Source organism: Heterocephalus glaber, unplaced genomic scaffold, assembly GCF_053883595.1.
Source record: "Heterocephalus glaber isolate CG9 unplaced genomic scaffold, H.glaber_assembly_v1.0 deba00001472, whole genome shotgun sequence".
Taxonomy (NCBI): domain Eukaryota; kingdom Metazoa; phylum Chordata; class Mammalia; order Rodentia; family Bathyergidae; genus Heterocephalus; species Heterocephalus glaber.
In genome coordinates, this window is record NW_028258315.1 from 40,939,606 (window position 1) to 40,953,668 (window position 14,063).

Consider the following 14,063-nt stretch of genomic DNA (forward strand, 5'->3'; position numbering starts at 1 on the left):
TTTAAAAGGAGTAGAACATGTTTTGGAGAGAAGCAATTGCCTTCTGGAGAATGCACATGGTATATATTTTACAAAGAAAATTAATTGTGGCAAGGTTGTGTAATTGTGTAACCCCAATTATTATAAAATAAGGGTATTTTTAGCTAAAACAGGCAAATCATCACGTGTGTATGTATATATGCTTAAATATAGGTATATATCTCATCCTTTCTTCTTTTCTAAATATCGATATGCCATGCTAAATCACTAATATAAAAAATAATCTAGCATTTAAATGGTTCTGATATTTTGATTTTTTTTCTTCAGTTCTTAGCTTACAAAAACAGCTTTCCAAGTTCTCCTGGCCTTTAAAGTTTGTGTTAAGATGCTTTACTTTACCTTTATGAGTGATTTGTTGCTTTCCTCTAACAGCTTTTAAGATTCTAGAAGGCTTTGTTGCCAGTATGGAGGCCTCTTTAGTGTCTGCTTTTCAGTGATGCACTCTGAATGTGGCTAAATACAATGATGCCTCAGCTCATGAATTTAATTCATTCCACAATTTTGAAAAAGATGGCCACATTTGTATTCTTCACCTCATGCAGAGTTCACAAGCAAAAACAAAATTTTCCCAATGCTTCCGTTTGCGGACCAAATTGTTTGCGCACAAAATCATTTCTGAACCCAGGTCTCACTGTATTGCCTCTGTCCTAACATCCAACCACCTCCATTAATTTGAGAAAGGGAGGATGTAGAGTAATTGGCCCAGCACCTTGTTCTCTAGAAAGGAATCACAGTAATGTTTATGACACAAAGACAAACCAAGTGTTGACATAGAGTAAAAACCAATTAATAGTGACAACTATGTCACCACTGGTAATATCAAAGGAATTCACAACATAGAGTCAAAGGCAAACTAGACGTCTACATACCATAAGAAACAGTAAAAGCTACTACAGTACTACCCTTACAAATACAGACATGCAATAATAATATAGACAAAAATGTGAATCAAAAATTGTTATACAGTAAATATCTACTAAATTCAACATCTATATTGCCATTAACAATAGAAAAGAATACCATACAGTCAACTAAATATCTAAAGATAAATAAAGCTTAATAGTACTAACAAAAATAAAGGGATTAGGGAAGGGAAAATTTTAAAAATGAAGAAAATGAAGAGGAGAAGGAAGAAAGAAAAGTAATATAAAGTATAGAATTAAAAGGTGAGCAAAAATTAATAGAAGTAGATAAAAGATTAAATAAGAAAAATAAGAAAAAAGAAAATAATATTTAAAAAGAAATGAAAAAGCAAAGAAAGCCTACAACATCTAAAAACCAATGAAGAAAAAGAGAAACTAGTTCTGAAAGTTCTTCTATGTGTTTGAATGGTGGTTTCTTTCCAGAGTCAACAGTACTGGAATCCACCACATATGGGGGAGAGATAGTGAGTCACTACCAAGTCTTATTTTGTTTTCAAACTCACTTTTTATGGGTGTGAGTGCTGACTCTTGCCCTGTCTTTCCCACTGAGGTACGGTTGGTCAATGGTATCTACCCCAGGATTGTCTTCTCTCCAGCTGCTGCTAGTTTCTGTGTTCTTCTGTACAAACCAAGTCACTGTTTTCTCTGCCTAGTTTTTGTGCTGGGCCTCCTGTTTCCCCACTCCAGAGAACTTCCTGTTCATACACCTCAGCTTTGGCAACCATCCAAACCAATCCATTTACCTGATTAAGTCAGCATATGGGGAAAGCAAATAGACCACCAAGCTCTATGACGGAGAAAGGCAGTGGGATGGGGGGCATGGAAGCTCAAAGAGTCTGCTGGACTTAATTCCAGTACTATTAGACCATCCCTCTCTAAAAGTTACATGGGACTGGCCTGGCTTCTCAACTTGGAAGGCATGAACCCTGTGTCTTTTCCAACCTGATCTGGACTAGCCCATGCCTTCTCTGTGACTCTCACTTTTGGCCATCTCCCACCCAGTCACTTTGGTAGGGTGACTGCAGGAACCCACAAGTGTAGTTGTTTTGCTGCTTCTGATTCCCAGAGTTGCTCAGTCTTTAACAATTAAACACATCCCAAAGTTAATCACTCTCAAGTAAAGTGAGTGCTGCAATAGATTTCTTTCCCAATTCCAGGCTGCCATGTGGACTGAATTACTTTCAAAGCAAAATTCCATGCTGTTTTTTAGTTTACAATAACTGTGGGCTTTTTCTTGGGTCAGTGATGCCAGCCTGGTCCATTGTTTCTACTAGGGTCTGCCATCCCTTTCCTGGCTTACCTTGTATTTCCAGAAACATGTCCTTCTTCCCTGTGAGCTAGGGTTACCACTGAAGTCTGCTTCCTTCTTTTCCCTGTGTTGTCTTCAGATTCTCCAGTTTCTCTATTATTTCTAGGTTTCCTGTCAGCTCTTTTCTAATTCCCAGAGTTTTACTTCTTTTTCTCTTTGTTATGTTATTGTTTTCCAGATACTGTAAGTCCAGGTCCTAGAGATACTGTGATATGCTGCTGAATTCTATGCTGCTATCTTCTTTCTCCCCAGTAAATATATCAAATGTTTAGGAGAGAGTTGGAGTCCGAAGATCTTAGGCCAATACCTAAGTCTAATTTGCCACTTATAGCCTAGTGTGCAGATTATACATATTGAACATATACCATCTCTATACATATGGTCAAATTCAATGTAATAGTGAAAATTTTAGATAGTCTTAAATAAAAACAGTGAGAATTTCATATTTAGAAAAACATTGAAGGCATTTTTCTGTGCTCTTCAACTCTTTTGAACCCAAGAAAAAGAACATAAGATGACACATTCACCCATATCATTCAGTGAGATACCAAGAGTTAATTGCAGCTGTAATACCGAGAGTGACAATGTGAAACTGACTATATTTTTCCCAAGGGCTTTTCCTTCTTATTCTTCATTATTTAAAGTCACTAAAACCTAAAGCTAGGAGGAAAATGTTTAAGTTCAGATGGTCTATTTAATTTTTGTTTAAATTATCTAATCCTTATGCATGATTTTTTAACATAAAAATTCTCCTTTTATGTTAATATAATACCACTGCTTCAGTTTGAGTTTTCCACAGAATGTCATTAGAAAACCAAGTGAACTTGTTTATTTAAGTTATCTGCTCATTCTGTAGACTGTTGGTATCAGCTATGGCAAAATAGAAAATATATAGAATTGGTTTATTATGTATTTCATACTGATAAAATGTCCAAAGCAACTCTCACAGATTCACGTGTCTGTTTTTGACTGAGTATCCCACAGATGCCCTAAGAACTCTATGGAAAGGGCTGATGGCAGTCATGCAACTAGAAATTGGAGTGTTTTTTTATTTGTTTGTTTGTTTTGTTGCTTCTGTTTCTAGTTTCTTTGAACATATAATACTTTGCTATTTCTGCTACACCAGGATTATTGGGCATGACATATAAGCATGAAAAACTAGAACTCAAATTGCCAAGAAGTTGGGACAGATAGAGTTCAATGAGATCCAGTATGTCTATCATTGAGATCAAGTATGGCAGAACCAGTAAGTCCTGGACTTGAGAGGAAGTCAGGGAGCCCATAAAAGCCAACAGAAGTCAAAACCAGCACAGATCTACATCACAAAAAAGAGCTTCTGGAGCATGTAAAATCATTTCTGGCTTAGCCAGGAAGCTTACAATATGCTTCCTGATAAGAACCAATTGCAAGAATTGTCCTTCAATTAGGTACTGTCAGTGGCATTGAGAGATGCTAAGAAGACAACATATTTGAGTAAAGAATTTGGGTATATATCTAAGTCACAGCATGACAATGAATCTCTCTTGAATGTTGTAAAAAAAAAGATCAGAAACAAACTGATCTCAGCTAGCTATGGGATTACATCTATGGGGCTAGAAAATTGTTTTTCAAGGTATGTTGTAGTATAGTTACTTCTCTTATTACAGTCCAAGAATATCCTAGAACAAGTCTGCTATGTTCTTTATGTGTCTTCTCTGGAAATTTCATTTCATTTCATTTCCAGAGAAGATACATAAAGAGTAAAATTAGTTTAGAAAATCCCCAGTGCAGACCTGCTGCCTCAGTCTGTGGGGAGACTTCCTTTGCTAGCATTGAGAGCCTGAGCTGAGTTAGTCTCCATGGGGAGTCACTTTGCCAGTTTTACTCTCAATCTTAATACCCTTTCCCATATATTTGCAAATAGGAAAAGTCAGACTTTTGCAAAATCAGCAGGAAAGAGTCATACCTAAGGGCGAAGCAAATTGAAATTAAGATTGTGAAATAGATGCCTTGAGCATCAATCAGAAATGTTTTTAAAGAGGAAGCCTAAGGAAAACTTAAGGTAAAAGAATACTTTATTTGTGCCAGACTCCTTTGGTTAAAGCTGTTACGTGTTCTGAAAATCAGGTCATGGGAGTTGGCAGTGGTGTCTAACGTAGAATGAGATCTAGGGGATAAAGTACTCTCCAAAACAGGGAGACTATTTATAGATGTACTGAGGACCAATAATTTGATCTGCATTTTATACATTACTTTTCATCCAAGAGCTCAAATATGTACCATAACAATTATCTGTTTTTTACTCAACATCTTTGTGAAGTAAATAAGATCCAATATTATTATACTGGCTTTTAAGAAGGAGAGATTTACTCTTAGAGTGATTTTGTAATTTACTTGTGCTTGCATAATCAATCTGGGGCAACCAAACCCTGCTGGCTTATAGGTTAGTACTTTAGCTGTGGAAGAAAGATCTCAGTTTTGAAGAAGAAAAAGCACCCTAGACTACAAATTATCATGAGGAATTATCAGATGAATCCAAAATTAAGAAATATTGTAAGAATAATTGACTTCCACTCTTCAAAAATGTCAAGGTCAGGAAAGACTGAGAGAGTGTTCTAGGGTGAATGACACTAAAGTCTGATGAACCTAAATACAATGTGGGATCCTGGGCTGGATTCTATTAGGAATATTAACGGGAAAACTAGAGAATTTATATATGACTGTGGATTAGATAATACAATTAATTCATATCAAATTTTCTGAGCCTGATAATCTTAAAGTAGTTTCAGTGGAGAGTGTTTGTATTTTTAACAATATACCCTAAATTATTTAGCAGTGAAGGATCAAAATGACACCTCCATTTTACTCTTATATGCTTCATATTTTAAAAAACAGAGAGGATAGTAAGTTAAATGGGGGAAGGTATAAATCACTGATCAACCTATTTGCTCTCTCAAGTCCAGTAAATCTTCATAGGACTTGAAACATTCAAGAAATTTTCAAGATTAGGTTTTCAAGACCTATTATATGTTAAAAATTATTCTAAGCAGTGGGCTCATTCTGGTGAACAAAACAGTTTGAGCTAATCTTAGGAGAAAGAAATGTTTACCAGCTTTCCAAAATTAAATCCTTAATATGGTGTTCTCCTTTTAATCTAAAGTATAATGTGGAACAAAGACCAGAAGCCTTTTTCTTGAGGGGAACAGCACTATTTTTCCAATTTCAAAAGTAAAACCAAGTAACTGAATCACCAGAGCACAGATGTCTATACTTTGTGACCTCTTTATCTCCTGTTCTAGGTTTTCTCTGTTGAATAAAAGTTGGTGTCTATATTTATATTTTCTTCCCTTGTGGATAAGGATTAATTTGTTAGAGTTTGTAAGAACTACTTGACCAAGGTTTCTATCAAGTCCTCAATTTTAAGGATAGAAGAAAGAAGCATATTAATTTATATGCAACCTCTTTAATCGGCTCAATTTTCTTTACATAATCAGAAATAATTTAGGGTAATGTTGATTTCTAAATAATTCAAAAGTGAAAATAAAATTATTTCTTGCAACAGTTTTCATGTAGACATTCTGTCTAAATTTTGAAGCTGTGTTATGTGATCACTGATCGTTTTTTATAAAATGATAAAATACAAGACTTCAGTGTTAAAAAGTATATAAACTAGTATTCTCATATTTTCAAATTGTCAATTTAATGATTGGTGAACATGTAAACTCACTTCTAGACATGTACAGGTAAAAAGTCTATGGGCCACTATTTACTAAATGTCAATGAAGTAGCAAAGTACATTTAGTGTAATAAAAGTATGATTTTTAAAAATTGATTTCTCATACACATCAATCAAAAATAATAGTTGCCCAGGTAGAAAATTTAGGTAGAATATCATTCATGTGTATTTTTGCCAGAGTGTATAATAATTTGTGTCAAATGATAGGGATAATTTATTATTATCATTAAACAAGCATTTATTGAGTGCCTTAGAAATTCTATGTACTTTCTTACATACAGAAGATATAATAAACATATTTCATGTACTATTCTGATACAGCTTAGAATTCAGCAAAACAACTGCTACTTTGTTTTTAATTCAATAAATATTTAAGGTGATTAACGGGCATTATTCTAAATGCTATGTCATTAACATGAGGAGTATTTTAAATCTTTATCAAATTTTAAATTGTACTCATAAAAATTCTAAGAGATATGAGGTATAATACGTCTCATTTTACAGATGGGTGAGGTGAGGTAGAGAGAGGTTAAGTCACTTCTTACTTGTTCATAGCTAGAAAGTAGCAAAGTCAGCATGTGCACCAAGTAGTCCAGATCCAAATTTCATACTTGAATTGCTGCACAATATTTCCTCTTTTGATAGTCATAATCATCATCTGATCTTCATTATCATCAGCATCCCTAGCATTTATTAAAGCCCAGGTTTCAAACACTATGCTCAGCACTTTATATACCTTATCTCATTGATATGTTATATCTCAAGGGATCTCATTAATATGTTAATAAATTTATTAGATAAGTTTATAAATGTAGAAGACTCAATGCAGAAAGATTCAGGAATGGATCCAGGAACACACAAGTTGTAAATGGTGTGATGGGGATTGAAACCTTGGTCAGTTTTTCCATGCCCTGAAACAAATCATTGTAAACAATGGTAAACAGAAACCTGTAGTATGAAGAATACAGCACAGTGACTTGCATATTTCAGATTCTCAATAAACAGCTACTTAATTAATGGATGACAATGGTTTCTCAAAATCCATTGTATTGTCCTGACTGAGGGCAACTTTAATTTCCCTTTTCTTGTGCAGAACTTCAGAGTATTCACTGTATGTACCACATATACAGAGTCCTTTATTACAGGTGATCAGTCTTTAATTGTTTAATGGTAAGATTATCTGGCCATTATGCTTTTTATCTATTTCAGAATCATAGGTGTTTTGCATATCATTTTACTGCTCAAATGCATATCTTGCCGGTAGAATCTATATAGTATTTACTTCACATCAAACAAATATTTGTGGAGTGATAGAATTATACAATACAAACCATAATAATTGTTAACTCTTAGATTTTAAAATTTTTCCTGAAAAGAATAAACCTGAAAGAGTTAACTACTCTCTTAAAAGAAACACTGAGGTACCAGAATATTTTACTCTTTTTGACTCACCCCAATTCAGGTAATCAGTCTTTCTTGATACTTGTTTCAGATTCTCAACACAAACAGTACCCTCCTGCTTCTTCTTTTTCTCCTCCTCCTCCCCCTCAAATTATTATTTTCTTTCTTCCTATTTTCAGTGAACTGGAGGGGAAAAACCCTCTAGTGACAGTAATCACAGACAGATTTTCTTAAAGCAAACTGACTTTAATCCTGATGTTCAGAAAGAACATGATGTAGCTATCAATTGCAGAAGATGGAAGTAGTCTTCAGAGAACAAAATAGAAAAAATGGAGTAAAAATAAGAAACAAATATAAAAATTTTCCAATTTAAAGTTATACTTGCACAACAGTGGAAAAAAGAAGAGAAAAAAGACTATTCTACAAAGGCACTATATCAAGGAAGTAAATCATAGAGAAGTTACACTTCCCCTTATTATCTTATTCTCATCTTTCAGCCTTTCACCTAATCCATGACGTCCATCTTTGGCTTACTATTTCCCAAACGTAACAAGGACATCAAAACATTTAGAAATGTTGAAGATTATATGACTGATTCAAGGTAGTTTAAATAGAAGGAGAACAACAATTCTGATAATTAGACTCTTGTGTTGTCTAATTCCATAAGTAAAATAGGAAAAAAGAAAAAATTTTCTCTACATGAAAATATTATTTAGAGAAAATGTGGAAAATGATTGAATACAAAATATGCATCAGAATGCTAAAATCAAATAATTTTTTGACTAAAAAGTTATTGATATTTGGGGTGAAGTTGTAATAAAAGATATGTTTGTCTTAATTTAATAATTGAAATAGAGAAATTGTATTTTATAATTATATCATTTAATCTTCATAATTCCAAAATGAAGTAGGTACTATGTCACTCTCACTTTGCAGATGATAAATCTCAGACAAAGAGAGATAAAATAATTTCCCAAGGTGCCAAAAAGTAAATAGAGGAACAATATCTGTAATCCTGTGAGTTTAATTTCTAAATCTGCATATTTTATGCATCTACCCCTTAAATCCCATACATTTCAACCTCACAAATAATAACCACATACTGCATGGCATAATTATTAAGAATAAAATGTTTTATGGCTTTTATCACCATTTTGTATCAATTTATGCACCTTTTTTCCAAGCTAGATTTTAACCCTTTTCATCTATTTACATCAGAAAAGGAAGGTACCAGAGGTTCACTTAAGTTAACCCTTCTAGCTTAGCTTCTCCAGCTGTTCAGTTGTAAATACATCACCAGAAAGATCACTGAGGAACTCTAGGCTACCTTTTCACAGGGACAGTACAAAGAAAGCAGTGTGACCAAAGTAACTAGGGGAATTTTCTAGAGACATCAGGGCTTTGGCCAGTTTTATTTTAGAGAAGAAATAATAAAGGTCCTTAATTAGCATACAGAAGCCAAGCACTCCCTGGTGTCTTGAAGAATAAACATGTCTCTTTAACATGTTACCAGAAGTTAACCTACCTATATTGAGGCTCAGCATTGCTTACTACGAATAGGAATATATCACATATATTTATTTAACAACACAGTAAATATTACACATGCTTTTTGCAAGAGGGTAGAGCTACAATTATGAAGAAGTATTAGGGCCCTGCCTAGATAAAGAAGTTCTAGAGCATTTTAGAAGCAGGAAAGAATTAGTTTAGGGTAGAGAAAGACAGGAGAAACGGTAACAAAACAATTAAATTAATGGCGATAAAGGAGAAATTATAGGGTGCTATGGTATTAGAAGATGAAAGTCTTAGTTATCCAAAAGGTCAGAAATCATAGAGATATTTGAGAAATCCTGATAGGAGGATAAATTTTGAGCAAAGCCTTGAAAGATAAATAGGGATCCACCAGCTGAAGAAGGGTGGGACAAAGCAGGATGGCTTTGTCAAGAATTTGCTCAAGAAATTAATTTAAAATTCAATTCATACCATACCTATGTGTAAGTTCATATTTACTGAATGCTCATTTTTAGTAGCGTTTGCTGAGTACTCTTGGTCGTACTAGTTGAATGAATATTTGTAGACAATTTGTTGTTTCTAACTGGAACGTGTCAACTTGCTGTCATCTGGGCCTCTGCTTTCTCATATTCATCAGAACTGGCTGACTTTAGAGAAGAATATTAACACTTGTGGATTACTGGAGCTCATTTTCATTGAAACTCCTACCATGATAATAGGTGGCTATAAGTCTCATAGTCTCATATATGATTGCCTAATGCTTGTATAATCAGTCTTATCTATAAATCTACAAAATAATGAAGGGTATGTCAAGTCAAATCTATCTAGCTTCTCCCCACTAATTATCTGTTTCTCACCACATGTATCAGAGTTAGAACAACCAAGGAGATTAATTGAAACTTGGTGACATTTCAACTCTCAAGAGATACCTGGTCTGAATGAAATCAATGGCAGGAAAAGGAAGAATGGCCATAATTGGACTTTAATCCAATATAAACCACCTACACTATCAGTTATTCAACTCCTGCCTTCCTGTATCTTATAATCCTAAAGAGAGGCCTGAGAGGATAGAGAGTCAACTAAGTAAACAGTGAAATTACATAGGATTAGGAAATGATAAGTTTCATGGAAAAAATATAGAAAAAAAGATTGATAGTGAATAGGAGTACTGGACCTAGTGAAAAAGCATTCTGATGGTTGCATGTGCAACCTAGTCATGGAACAGCAAGGATGTCACTGTGGCTGGAATGAAATAAAAGAAAAGAAAAGGAAATGAAGTTAAGCAGGCACGTGGTAATGGGAGGGCAGAGCACATAAGATTTTTTGGACAGTGAAAATACTTTTGCTTTTATTCTGAAGGATGTGAGATGCACATGGATCTAAAATGTGATGGCTTGATCTGATTTAAGTATTAATAACCTATCTCTGATTGCTGTTTTGAGAATAAGCCTAGAATGTAAAAAGTACAAAGCAAAAGTTGATCAACCAGTTAATAAAATGTTGAGCTCACAGCTGAGATATGACATTTTCTTGAATGTGAATGGCAACAGTCCAGGTAGCAAGGAATGGTTAGAGTGTAGATCATTTTAAAGGCAGAACCAACAGGTGTGTAAACCTTCAGGCACTTCTAACATTCTCTGCTTGTGAGAAACAAGGCTTCAGTAGCCCCAGCACAGCTTTCTGAAGAAAGTCACCGGTATGACAGAGCCAACAGGCACAAAACAAACAGAAACTGGTGGAGCAGATCTACAGAAGAATAGTGGAAAATTGACAATATCTATGACAAACCCAAGGTCAGATTGGTGGTTGGCCATAAAAGCAGAGATTTGGGAAAGAAGTCTGGACTAGAGATGCATTCTTCAGAATTTTCAACAAACACATATAAGAACATAAGGATGGATGGATTCATTAAAAGAAGAAGTATAGATGAAAAAGAAAAAGTCAAAGACCACCCCTGAGACCTCCAACAGTAGAGAGAAGGAGCACCAGCAAATGAGACTGAAATGGAGCTACCAGTGAGGCAGGAGCAGAAGTGGAAAATGTAGCATTGCATATGTCAGGTGAAAAACATGCAGAGCATTGAAGAAGAAGAAATGATCAACTGGGTAAATGTCATTGAAGGAACAGAAAAGATGGAGGATGAGAGATGACCATTGGGTTTGGAAACACGTATGTCCCTGGTGACCCTGACTTGGGCAGTTCCAGTGGAAAGCTGTGGAAGAAATCCAGCATGTGATGTGTTTAAGAGAGAGTAGGAGGAGAAGAATTGGAGACCAGGAATTTAGATAGCCTTTCTATGGGCTTTGCTGCAAAAGGGAGCAAAGAAATGGGATGGTAACTGGCAGAATAAGGGAAACAAGATGAGTCTTCTTTTCACATCCAAAAAAATGAGAGAAATAAGCATGCTTGCTAAAGGGAATGATTTCAATAGAGATATCGCAGAATCATTTTAGTGGAATTTCCTACCTCATAAAGATTATTTGGGAGATAATTTCAGTGCCTCTACTATAAAGTAGTATCGACAGACACCTAACTTGAACAGTGGACCACAGATTGAACAAAAATATATGACTAAAGGCAAAACTAACTTATATAATTATTCCTTTAATACTCATCTATTCACTTGATTAAAATTTTTGAACTTTAAGTGATAGGTATTTTATGTCATTTTTCCTTTATCAAAAGTTTATGCTTACTATTCAACAGCAAGTTGTAGGTAGTTTGTAATGGTAGAGAGAGTCTGTAATAGAGATAGAAACTAAATGATAAAATTTCTAAATTATTTTATTATTTTATTATAAATATCAAGTATACTGTCCTGACATAATATAATGTCTTAATAAGACAATCCTTTGAGGGATAGTTAAGAGTGCAGTGTCTCCAATTTCCTCTCATACAATTCCCCACTATCTCCCATGTCTCAGCTGAGACTAACAATAATATCTCCAGACACTGTGAAATATTTCTAATGGCAAAATTACCATCTTGGTTGAAAGTCACTTATCTAAATTAAACTGAACCTACTTTTAAGGAAGACACTTTAGTACCTATTTTACACATTGTTTTAAATCCTGGAAAATCAAACTTACCAAATTCAGCTGCCCAACTATTTCTGTAACACCAGTTAAATGGTTATACAATACAATAATGGGATTATAGAAAAACTTCAAGTCATACTTACATACAGATTCAGTGGCCCTTAAAACTTTTCACTATAACAATAGATTTTTGAAGACACGAATATGCAGATAGTAGATGTGTATTACTTTCAATTAGAAAAACCAATTTATGGATCTGTGAAAATAGTATCAAAAATTATCACATTTAATAATTAACTGTGTTCCTATGTACTTCCAAAACTGCATGGATTTAATCTTGTCATTTTTAATGAATCACCTGTTTATTTAAAAATATTGAACATGTATTAAATGTGACTCCTCTGTGAGAGAAAAAGGCATAAATTATAAGACATAAGTAAAAGGAAAGGGAAATATTTTGAGATGAAATAAATGTTCATTCACAAGACAGCAACTGATTCATTGCCTTATGAGTAAGAAAGAAAACAATAATTAAGAGTTCCAAGGAAGTGGAAATATTTGGGAATTGAACAGGCTTAGAAGGCTTCTCAGAAGAGGTGTGACTTGATTTGCCTATTGAATAATTAAAAGATAGGGACAGAAAGGAACTCAGTAATAATTATCAAATGAAGAAAGAAAGAGTTAAGTGACAAATTCTAGGGGAATTTGGAGAATTGCAAAAGCCCGGGGTAAAAGTAGAAGATTAATGCACAAGAATCATGGAAAGTGAGGTTGTAAAGGCAGGTGAAGTTACACTGCAAAGTGCTGAGTAATAAACTAAAGAAGTTTTGTCTTTATCTTTTAGGGATTAGATTTCTATACAAGTTTTTTTGAGGGAGCAATAGAACACAAAGAACATAGCTTCTCAGAATATTAAACACATAACCATTGTGCAAAATCTAAAACAATGAGATGACTCAGAAGATATAAAGCCCAGCTAGGAATGAACTTAGAAAATGACACAGGAATAAGATTTCTAACCTGCAGCAATTATGCTAATTGCAAAATAATACACTATGATCATTCAAAGAATGTCTGTCTGATTAAGTGGATCGAGACACCACACATTGATTTCAGACTTATATTGTCTCTGATCAATCCACAGTAGAACTGATTATGGTCACATAATCCCAAAGGTGGTTCCAATCAGTGATTGGATTATCAATGCCATCATGCAACCAGTCAAGTTTCCACTTTCTGGTAAGTCGCCTTGATGGTGCTGATTTGCCTTTTCGTTTGGCAGAAAGTACTTCAGTATGTCCTCAGGCACTCTATTGCTTGGCAGAAGAGTGTCCTAGAAAAAACCCACAGTATTATCATTTATCTATGCTTCAGGGAGTCTGACTCAGAGGCATTATTGATACAAAAACAGGTAAATGAGAGATTGAGACCATTATCTGATTCAGAGTTCACTAGTATAAATGCCATAGCTTAAATGAACCAACAAAGGATCAAGATTATATCCTCCATACTTTACAATGTTTTGTCATATTTTTTGTAAATAAATCTTATTCTTCCTGTCTCTCCCTAGTTTTTTTTCCCCCCCAACATGGCTTCTTCCACTTTAGACTTCATTAGGTAACTGGATGAAAACAGTCAATATTACAATATGTAAATAACTCTGAGGATGACATATACAGAATAGTTAATATGGAAACTTGATTTATATTGCCCAGGACATTTCAGATCTCCATAGATAATCCTGGAGGGTGAATTTGCTGAACTTACCCACACAGTCTAATACATGATGCTGCTGATGGTATTATTAGCAATGTCTGAAATAAAACTTTTTAGATTGGATTGGAGGAGTCCCGCATGGCTCCAAAGGCTCAGGAAAGCCCCTCAGGCCACCCAAAGAAATGTCCCATCTGCTTACTGATGCCTGAAATTACAGAGGAAAAGTTTCATTTCTTAGCCCAAAGCATTTGATTCCTGTTAAAATGCAAATCTCTTGGGTATGGCCATACTTTAAATTGTTACTATGGCCCTGGGGGAAAAAGAAAAAGATTTCAAAAAACTTTCAAGTAGATTTTGAAAAACTTTCAAGTAGTAGTACGAGGTCACTGGACCCTGGAAAGGGCAAAGTG